At 42.0% G+C, this 10,295-nt stretch overlaps 1 long non-coding RNA gene across 1 annotated transcript; it reads right to left on the bottom strand.

Moving 5' to 3' along the window:
* Positions 1 to 6,449: 6,449 nt before the first annotated feature.
* On the bottom strand, positions 6,450 to 9,863 carry LOC140637599 (uncharacterized). The gene is made up of 3 exons (XR_012034681.1): positions 9,605 to 9,863; positions 8,072 to 8,273; positions 6,450 to 6,883 (listed from the first exon to the last, which is right to left on the bottom strand). It is a non-coding gene; the product is annotated as an uncharacterized lncRNA (long non-coding RNA).
* Positions 9,864 to 10,295: the final 432 nt, after the last annotated feature.

Below are 10,295 nucleotides of genomic sequence, written 5' to 3'. Positions count from 1 at the left end.
CAGATAAAGACTTCATTTAAAAAAGAAAGGAACTACAGGCCAATATCCCTAATGAACATAGATGCAAAAATTCTCCGTAAAATACTAGCAAACTGAATCCAACAGCACATTAAAAGAATCATTCACCACAATCAAGTGGGATTTATTCCTGTAAAGCAATGGATGTTCAATATTTGCAAATCAATCAACATTAGATACCACATTAATAAAAGAAAGGATAAGATCCTTTCATATCATCCTCTCATATGATCCTTTCAATAGATGCAGTAAAAGCATTTGACAAAGTACAGCATCCATTCGTGATTTAAAAAACTCTCAACAAAGTAGGGTTAGAGAGAATATACCTCAACATAATAAATGCCATATCTGAAAAACCCATAGCTAATGTAATCCTCAATGGGGAAAACTGAGAGCTTTTTCTATGGTCAGAAACAAGACAGGGATGTCTACTCTCTTCTAACATAGTACTAGAAGTCCTAGCCACAGCAATCAGACAAGAAAAAGAAAAAGCATTCAAAGCAGCAAGGAAGAAGTCAAATTTTCACCATTTGCAGATGACATGATACTCTAGGTAGAAAACCCAAAAGACTCCACTAAAAATTGCTGGAACTCAGCAATTCAGTAAGGTTGCAGGAATCAAAATCAGTGTACAGAGACCTGTTACATTTCAGTATATCAATAATGAAGCAGCAGAAAGAAAAATGAAGGAACCCATCCCATTTATAATTGCAGCAAAAACAGTAAGATACTTGGGAATAAACCTAAACAAAGAGGTGAAAGACCTGTACTCTGAGAACTGTAAAATAACACTGATGAAAGGAATTGAAGATGACACAAAGAAATGGAAAGACATGCCATGCTCATGGATTGGAAGAAGAAATATTGTTAAAATGTCTATACTACCCAAAGTAATCCATACATGTAATGCAATCCCTATCAATCTACCAACAGCATTTTTCACAGAGCTAGAACAAACAGTCCTAAAATTTGTATGGAACCACAAAAGGCCCCAAATAGCCAAAGCAACCTTGAGAAGGAAAAGCAAAGCTGGAGGCATCACAATTCTGACTTCAAGTTACATTACAAAGCTGTAGTGAACAAGACAGTATGGTACTGGCACAAAAAACAGACACAGATCAGTAAAACAGAATAGAAAACTCAGAAAAGAACCCACTATTATATGATCAATTGATTTTTAAAAAGATTTTATTTATTTATTCATGAGAGATAAAGAGAGAGAGGCAGAGACATAGGCAGAGGGAGAAGCAGACTCCCTGAAAGGAGCCTGATGTGGGATTTGATCCCAGGACCCCAGGATCATGCCGTGAGCCGAAGGCACATGCTCAACTACTGAGCCATGCAGATGCCCCCTTTCCATTCATGATTATTTAAATCGAAAAAAAATTAATTTAGGAAAATGAGATTTTTGTACTCAAAGGAGTTTTTGGCATACATAATCAATGTCAAAAGACCTGCATTTATAGTCAATTGATTTTTGACAAAGCAGGAAAGAACATCCAATGGGAAAATGACAGTCTCTTCAACAAATGGTGTTGAATGCAAAAGAATGAAATTGGACTGCTCTCTTATACCATACACAAGAATAAATTCAAAATGGATTAAAGACCTCAGTGTGAGACAGGAAACCATCAAAATCCTAAAGGAGGAGACAGGCAGTAACTTCTTTGATATGAGCTATAGCAACTTCTTTCTAGGTATGTCTCCTGAAACAAGGGAAACAAAAGCAAAAAAAAAAAAAAAACTACTAGGACATCATCAAAATAAAAAAGCTCTGTATAGCAAAGGAAACAACAAAACTAAAAGGCAACCTATGGAATGGGAGAAAATATTTGCAAATGATATATCGGGTAAAGAGTTAGTATCCAAAATCTATAAGGAACTTCTACAACTCAATACCCAAAAAACAGATAATCCAGTTAAAAAATGGGCAGTAGACATCAATTGACATTTTCCCAAAGAAGACATCCAGATGGCCAACAGACACATGAAAAGATGCTCAACATCATTTATCATGAGGGAAATACAAATAAAAACTACAATGAAATATCACCTCACACCTGTCAGAATGTCTAAAATCAACAACACAAGAAACAATAAGAGTTGGTGAGGATGTGGAGAAAGGGGAACCCTCTTGCACTGTTGGTGGGAATGCAAACTGGTGCAGCCACTGTGGAAAACAAGTTGGAGTTTCCTCAAAAAGTTAAAAATAGAGCTGCCCTAGGATCCAGCAATTGTACTGTGAGGTATTTACATAAAGCATAAAAAATACTAAATCAAAAAGGATACATGCTCCCTGATGTTTATAGCAGCATTATCTACAATAGTCAAATTATGGAAACAGCCCAAATATCCATTGTCTGATGAATGAGTAAGGAAGGTGTGGGATAGATAGATAGATAGATAGATAGATAGATAGATAGATAGAGACATATAGATATATGTACACAATGGAATATTATATAGCCATCAAAAATAATGAAATCTTGCCATTTGCAATGACATGGAGGGAGCTAGAGAGAGTACGATCCTAACCAGAATAAGTCAGAGAAAGACAAACATCATATGATTTCACTCATATGTGGAATTTAAGAGACAAAACAAAAGGGAAAAGGGAGGGAGAGAGAGAGAGAGAGAGAGAGAGAAGAGAGGCAAACCAAGAAACAGACTCTTAACTATAGAGAATAAACTCATGGTTACTAGAGGGGAGATGTGGGGGGGGGGATGGATTAAATAGGCGATGGGAATTAAAGAAGGGCACTTGTGATGAGCACCAGGTGCTGTATGGAAGTGTTCAATCATTATATTGTACATCTGAAACTAAGATTACACCGTATGTTGACTAAGTGGAATTTAAATAAAAAGTTTTTAAGAAGGATTATAGTCAGTATTGTATAACTGTGTTCATTGAGCATTTATTTATTATTTACTTTCTATATGCTGGGCATTGTGTAACACCTAAAGATACAAAGAAGGTTGTTCTGAGTTTCTGAAGTGCACCTGCCTTGTCTCTTTAACTTTTGGAAGGCTGTGATGGAAGAGATATTCCTTTGTCATATCAGTCCTTTTGTGGTTGCAGAGAAAAACAGAGTTCTGTGAGTTTGGGAATTTTAAAGAGAGGTTACTTATTCTTGTCACAAGCATTCTTTTGTGTAGTAACAAGGAATTGACATACCATAGTGGTAAGGAGTATGGACTCTGGAGTCATAGAGGTTCAAATTCTGGCTCTACCATATACGACTGAAAGATCTTATTAGTAAGTTAACCTGCTAAACCTCAGTTTCTTCATCTATAAAATGGGAATAACAATAGTACCTACCTCATGGAGCTCTTGTGTGGATTAAATGATGTAATGTATACAAAACACTCAACAATGTCCCTTTGAGTTAAGTGCTCAAAATATGAGACATTATTATTACTGTTATTTAGAAACATAGACACATAATTGTCTACATGCATGAGAGAAGAGATGGATCATGGATCATTCTAGAAAATGGAGATAGAGTGCATCAGGGAAAACTTCATGGAACAGCTATACTTAGCAGCACCAATCTGATATTGGGCCAATTTGACTATCAGGATCAGGGATCTAAATAAAAATCTGTTTATCCCCATTCCATGCTAGCCATCAACTAAGCTATTGGCTGTAGTGAGTGATGCACATCCCAGGGAGCTGGAGACCAGGCCTGAGACTCATGATGTCATGTCCTCAGTGCTGTGGCATCAGTATTAGAGGGATCAATCACCAAGCTTTCTGCCACGTGTCTATGTTTTGTACTTACTGATGGTGTCTATATGAAATGTGAGTTACACTCTGTCTCCTCAAAGAAGGAAGGTCCTTAACTGGAGCTGCTCTATCACTCACAGTCCCTTGGGAACCCATATTTTTGTAATTTTAAGAACCTGCCCTTGAAAAACTATGCTTAATAATAACTCCAGTAGTGTGTAGGAGAGGAGTTGATTCTTAAACCTTAATTACATATATAATCATTGGGCCACATTTTTTCATGAAAAGCAGGGAAGTCTAAGCAAATCTACATTCCCTTGGTGTTTAACACTCTTGACTTTTAATGAAGTCCCTCAGGCTTTCAGGTCAATTTAAACAAAGAGAAAATCATGAAACTTTTAAACAATGACTCACAGAACTCATTAAATTAATTATCTAATTCCAACCCTCTCCAGTTTACCAGTGTGTTTTGAGATAATCAGTTCTTAAAAGCTGTCCACCCTGCTCTCTTCTTAGACCAAGGTATTCCAGGTTGGGAGGCAGAAATACTTGGAAAAGATCCCCACCCCCCGACAATCTTCACTGTTTGTACAACCTTCCCTTTCTGTTCCCTAAGCATGAGGTAAGGATGTTCTGGATGATTATGACATTATCCCCTTAGGGTAGAGGTAAGTAGTTGTGGGATTTCTTCAGCAGTTCAGCGGTGTCAGAGCTCTGAGATGCCTTCTCAGCAAGTCTTTGGATCTTTCTTATTGGTTGTAAGATTGCTGTAGTAGCTCCACACGTTAAAAAAAAATCCCTTGAACAAGTATATACACAAAAGCAGAAATGGAGATGGAAGGTCTAGCCACATTCCTCATCAGGGAGAAAAATCTTCCTAGAATTCCTCCAGGAGACCCCCTCCTACTGTCTCAGCTGCAAGTAGGTATATCCCACATACACAGCTTTGGCACATGACTCATCAACGTAATTTTATCATTTTTTTGTATATTCTTTAATTGGAATTTGATTTGCCAATATATAGTATAACACCCAGTGAACTTTTATCATTTTATGAAAACTTCAACATCAAAACATCCTAATTTCTTGACCTCCATTTTCCTTTGGCCACTCCATCCCTGACCACATATTGCTCTTCATCATGATCCATCTCCAAAATGGTGAATGTTGATAATGAAAGCCTAAAGAATGCCTAGTCCTCTCCCTCTTACTACCATCTCACCTAGGGGCTGATCATGACATCCCGATCACTGTGCCTTTGTTTCCACTTGTCCTCAAGGTTTAACAGTGCCCTGCAATTTATACCTTTGCCCCTCTCCAGTTGAGACACCTGCTGTGTGACAATGAACCCTCTATCTGTAGCATCCTCAACCCTCTTGTCTCATAGTCTTTCTGTGACATCTGCCCAGCATGGATTAGTCTAACCATCTGGCCCATCCACTCCCATTTGGACTCATAGAGAACATAACACAAACATGCAGATTGGTGTCACTTCAAAAATATGGTGTCAGTTCTCCACTGCACTGCTTGGCAATTCTCATAACCACCAGAAGTCAGCTTTTACTCTTATTTTCAATAGCTATTCAAAATATTTACTTCTCTCCTTAGCCCCCAAACATCAGAACTATTTCCTATCTCTTGGCAGATAGGCTTGCTTCCATTTCACAGGAAAAGTAGGAACATCTTGTGTACTGAATAACAGTAATTATTCATACACATAATTATTTTTTTTAATTTTTTTAACTTTTATTTATTTATGATAGGCACACAGTGAGAGAGAGAGAGAGGCAGAGACACAGGCAGAGGGAGAAGCAGGCTCCATGCACCGGGAGCCTGACGTGGGATTCGATCCCGGATATCCAGGACCGCGCCCTGGGCCAAAGGCAGGCGCCAAACCGCTGCGCCACCCAGGGATCCCCATACACATAATTAATAAGATAATGTATCCACAAGAGTCTTCACTTGGTTATAGGGAAATTTTTGACACTTTTCTGAAAGAAGGTAATATACATTATATCTCTATCAGATCTCTCTCTCTCTCTCTCTGTATATCTATCTATAGTTGTCTGCAATTTACCATGAAATGCATAAAGAATAAGAAAGTTGCTAAATAAATAGATGAATAGACACAAGATAAAACAAATATTGTTATTGATAGATAGAAACTAGGTGGTAGATATCCAGATGTTCACTGTAAAAGTTATTTCAACTTTTCTGTATGTTTGACAATTTTCCTTGTAAAATATTGGAAACAATTTGTATTTTCAGAAATCAGAGATACCCATTTGAATATTATCCAAGGGTTACTGATTATTGAACAGCATGTAAAAGCAGATTTTAGGTTATATTTTATAGGACATATAGCACTAATTTCTGAAATAGGCTATCACAAAAATATCTCCTTTAGTTTATGAACAATGGAAGATCACCTTTCATTTGTAAGTTAGTTACTAGTTTTGTTTTTTTTTTTAGGATTTTATTTATTTATTCATGAGAGACACAGAAAGGGGCAGAGACACAGGCAGAGGGAGAAGTGGGCTCCATGCAGGGAGCCCAATGTGGAACTTAATCCCAGATCCCAGGATCACATCCTGAGCGGAAAGCAGAGCGCAACCGCGAGCCACCCAGGTGTCCACTAGTTAGTTTTCTAACAGGAAAGGTAACAGAATGATTGCAAATTTAAATGTTAACACAAGTCCCCATATTGGACAAAATGGTGGGTTCAATATTATTTTAAGGTCTTTGGTCCCCAACTTTTATTTAAAGATTTTTTTCTTAGGGTGCCTGGATGGCTCAGTTAGTTGAGCATCCAACTCTTGATTTTGGCTCAGGTCATGATCTCTCTCTCTCCATAAAATAGAAAGGAAGGGAGGAAGGAAAGAAGGAAGGAAGGAAGGAAGGAAGGAAGGAAGGAAGGAAGGAAGGAAGGAAGGAAGGAAGGAGAAAGAAAAAGAAGAAAGAAAGAAAAGAGAACAATGTTTTCTTAAATGGCTTTACTGTTTGGAATTCCACTTGATTTTACATCTGCATCAATAGCTCTTCCCTTCCTCCTGTTGTTTCAGAATTTCCTTCACATGGAGCTGCTAATTAGATAGGCTGTATTCTCAAAGTTATGCCCAGGAATGAAGTTTGTTAGCCCTGGATGAAAGAGATCAAGTTTAAGGAAAACTAACTGACAAATAAATGGAAGAGGGCAGCCCTGGTGACTCAGCGGTTTAGCGCTGCCTTCAGTCGGAGCGTGATCCTGGAGACCTGGGATCCAGTCCCATAGCGGGCTCCCTGCATGGAGCCTGCTTCTCCCTCTGCCTGTGTCTCTGCCTCCCCTCCTTGGTGTCTCTCATGAATAAATAAATAAAATAAAATAAATAAAAGGAAGAAAATGAGATTTTTAAGAGATGGGATGGGGGTGGCAAATAATATTCTGTCTTCACCAGTTGGGTCAGGTCTGGAAGCAATGAGTGAAGAGGCTCCTGGGAGAGGGTGGAGGAAGGGACAAGTTTGGAGAAAGAGAAGACAGGCAACACTTTACCAGATGGATCTAGAATGATAGCTAAGCCACCCTAAATTATTTGGAGAGTAAGAACACATAGAAATAGTTGACCTTCACATTTAGTTTTGCTCTTGAGAATCTGATTCTATGAGACATTGTGCATTGTGAGATCCCTTGGGTATTAGGAGTCATGGGTCATGTTAAGACAAAAAGGGACAGAATGGTCAGGAGGCCTCCCAGGCAATAATAACCTGTCCTTTCCCTCCTATGGGTGGACTTTTTGTAGAATGGAATAATTAGCTATTAGATCAAACTCCTTAATCTGTATCCTTGGGTTTTCTTCTTCTCATCTTCTATGTATACTTAGGAAAAACCTAAGGTTTTTTTTTTTTTAAGATTTTATTTATTTATTCATGAGAAACAGAGAGAGAGAGAGGCAGAGACATAGACAGAGGGAGAGGCAGGGTCCCTGCAGGGATCCTGATGCAGGACTCAATTCCAGGACTCAAGGTCACAACCTGAGCCAAAGGCAGACACTCAACCACTGAACCCAGGTGTCCCAAAATCTAAGTTTTTATATGGCAAGAAAAGTGGAAATGACTTAATTTCTCTTGCAAGTCTACACATTTGCAGGATATTCAGCCCTGCCCCCCGCCTTGACTCTAACAAGGCTCTAAGCAGTACATCACAGTGGTTAGGAGTCCAGAGCTGAGAGCCAGACCACCTGGATTCAAATTCCAGGTCTACCACCTACTGGCTGGGTGACCTTAGGCAAGATACTTAACCTCTCTATGCCTCAATTTCCTCTGCAAAATGGCAATGATAGTAGTACTTACCTCATTAGGGAGCTCTGAGGTTTAAAAGCACTCAGGTCAACAGTTGGCCATATAAAGGCTATCTGCTGTTGTTGTCTTTCTCCCCAGAAGATATACCTTGAATCCCTCAGTCCCATCACCATTTCTCTAGGGAAGAACTCGTCCAGAGTGAACAGTCTGAGGATTTTATTCCTATTATCTTAATCCTTCTCATCCTTCTGACCTAGAAGGACAGCAAGCATGGTGGTTAGGAGACTAGACCCTGGAGACCTATTGCCTGGGTTAAAAGCCTTACTTCATCCTCTGAGTGACCAACCACAAGAAAGTTATGTAACCTTCAATGCCTCAGTTTCCTTATCTGTGAAATGAGAATGTAATAATAATGATGGTACTGCACAAGAATGTAGTGAACGTTACATGAGATCATCCGTGTAAAGCCCCTAGAAGACTACTAGGCATATTGTGGGTTTTTCTTAAGATTTTATTTATTTATTAGAGAGAGTGTGTGGGAGGAGGAGCAGAGGGAGGGGGAGAGAATCTCAAGCAGACTCCCTGCTGAGCAGGGCCCCATCCCATGACCCTAAGATCATGACCTGAGCCAAATTCAAGAGTTGGACTCTCAGTCAACTGAGCCACCCAGTGCTCCTATTGTGTTTATTAAATGTTAGTCCCACGAATATTTATGATGCACCTGCCAAGTGCAAAGCACTGCTAGACACTGTTCACTATTAAAACAATTCCTATCCCCAAGGAACTTAATAGCTTCTAAGTTAAAATTTGTCAACCCTTCCTTCTTCTTGTGGAAGCTGGTCTCATTTGGAGACAGGCCCTCAGGGAGGTCCAGCTCGGATGACACTTCACTGCAGCTTCTGCTTCAGAGAGACCACCCAGCCTTGACTTTTACCCTTGGTGGGATCCAGGAATCCTCCTGTTTGGTCAGGCTGTTCCTAGTCTCTAGCTCTAATTACTTGTGTGCATCCAGGCTCTCAGCCTCTGCTGACCTCCCTCTTTGAGTCATGATAAGTAATGGAAATAGGATAGCAGGGGAATTAAGAGATGATCTAAGTTTGAACCCCAGATCAAACTTCTGCTTCAACCTGACAATTTATTTAACTTCCCGGAGACTATGACCTCTTCTGTAACTTGGGAGTAGAGCCTCACCTACTTCATAAGGTGTTGTGAGTACTAAACGTGTAAACATAGGACAATAGCCTTAAAAAAAAACAAAAAAAACTGCCTGGCACAGAGTAAGTAGGCACTGTGGAAGAATTTGCTGTTATGGTTTGTATTCACTATAAAGAGGGTCAACATAGCATGGAATCTCCCTGAGCAACCTGGAGCATTCTTCCCCAAAGTGTGGCTGATGACCATGTCCTTCCAAACTACGAATAGTTTTCTCTGACACTGACTGTCTTGGCAAGTCCTGGTCCTAAGAGACAGGAGAAACCTAGAGGACCAAGCAGATGAGGGGGAGGTAGAAAAAAGCCATATTAACACCGTGAGCTAGGAACATTCACTGTGCCTCTGTGGCACCACAGGACTTAGGGGGCCTACTTTACAGAAAGCCTGCCGCTGTTTCTACAGGATCAGCGCTGTACGACCAGGCGCCCACTGCAGCTTTCCCCACTGTCGCCCGCATGCGTCTCCTGTCTTGGCCTGTCTGCAGGAAGCCAGTGGGAAGAGGGCCCTGTTCTGGAGGCTGAGAGAACTCAGCTCAGGTCTGGGACTCGAGTCAGACGCTCTGGGGGTGAGGCTGCCGAGACACGGTCCCTTCCACAGATCTAGCACTGGAGGGCAGAGCTCCACCGCAGGAAGTCTGCGGTCCGCAACGGCCCCGCCCCGCCCCCGCCCCGCGCCCCGCGCCCCGCGCCCCGCGCCCCGCGCCCCGCCCCCATCCCCGCCCCTCCCCGCCTCCCACCGTCCCTCCATCCCCGCCCCCGCCCCGCGCCCCGCCCCCATCCCCGCCCTTCCCCGCCTCCCACTGTCCCTCCATCCCCACCCCCTCCCCGCACCCCGTCCCCTCCCCGCCCCCACCGTCCCTCCATCCCCGCCCCTCCCCGCGCCCCGCCCCGCGCCCCGCCCCCTCCCCGCCCCCACCGTCCCTCCATCCCCGCCCCGCGCCCCGCCCCCATCCCCGCCCCATCCCCATGCCCCGCCCCATCCCCGCCTCCACCGTCCCTCCATCCCTGCCCCTCCCCGCCCCCACCGTCCCTCCATCCCCGCCCCCCCACTATCCCCGCCCCTC

This window comes from Canis lupus, chromosome 8 (assembly GCF_048164855.1).
Source record: "Canis lupus baileyi chromosome 8, mCanLup2.hap1, whole genome shotgun sequence".
Taxonomy (NCBI): domain Eukaryota; kingdom Metazoa; phylum Chordata; class Mammalia; order Carnivora; family Canidae; genus Canis; species Canis lupus.
This window is presented reverse-complemented; position numbering and strand designations above follow the sequence as displayed.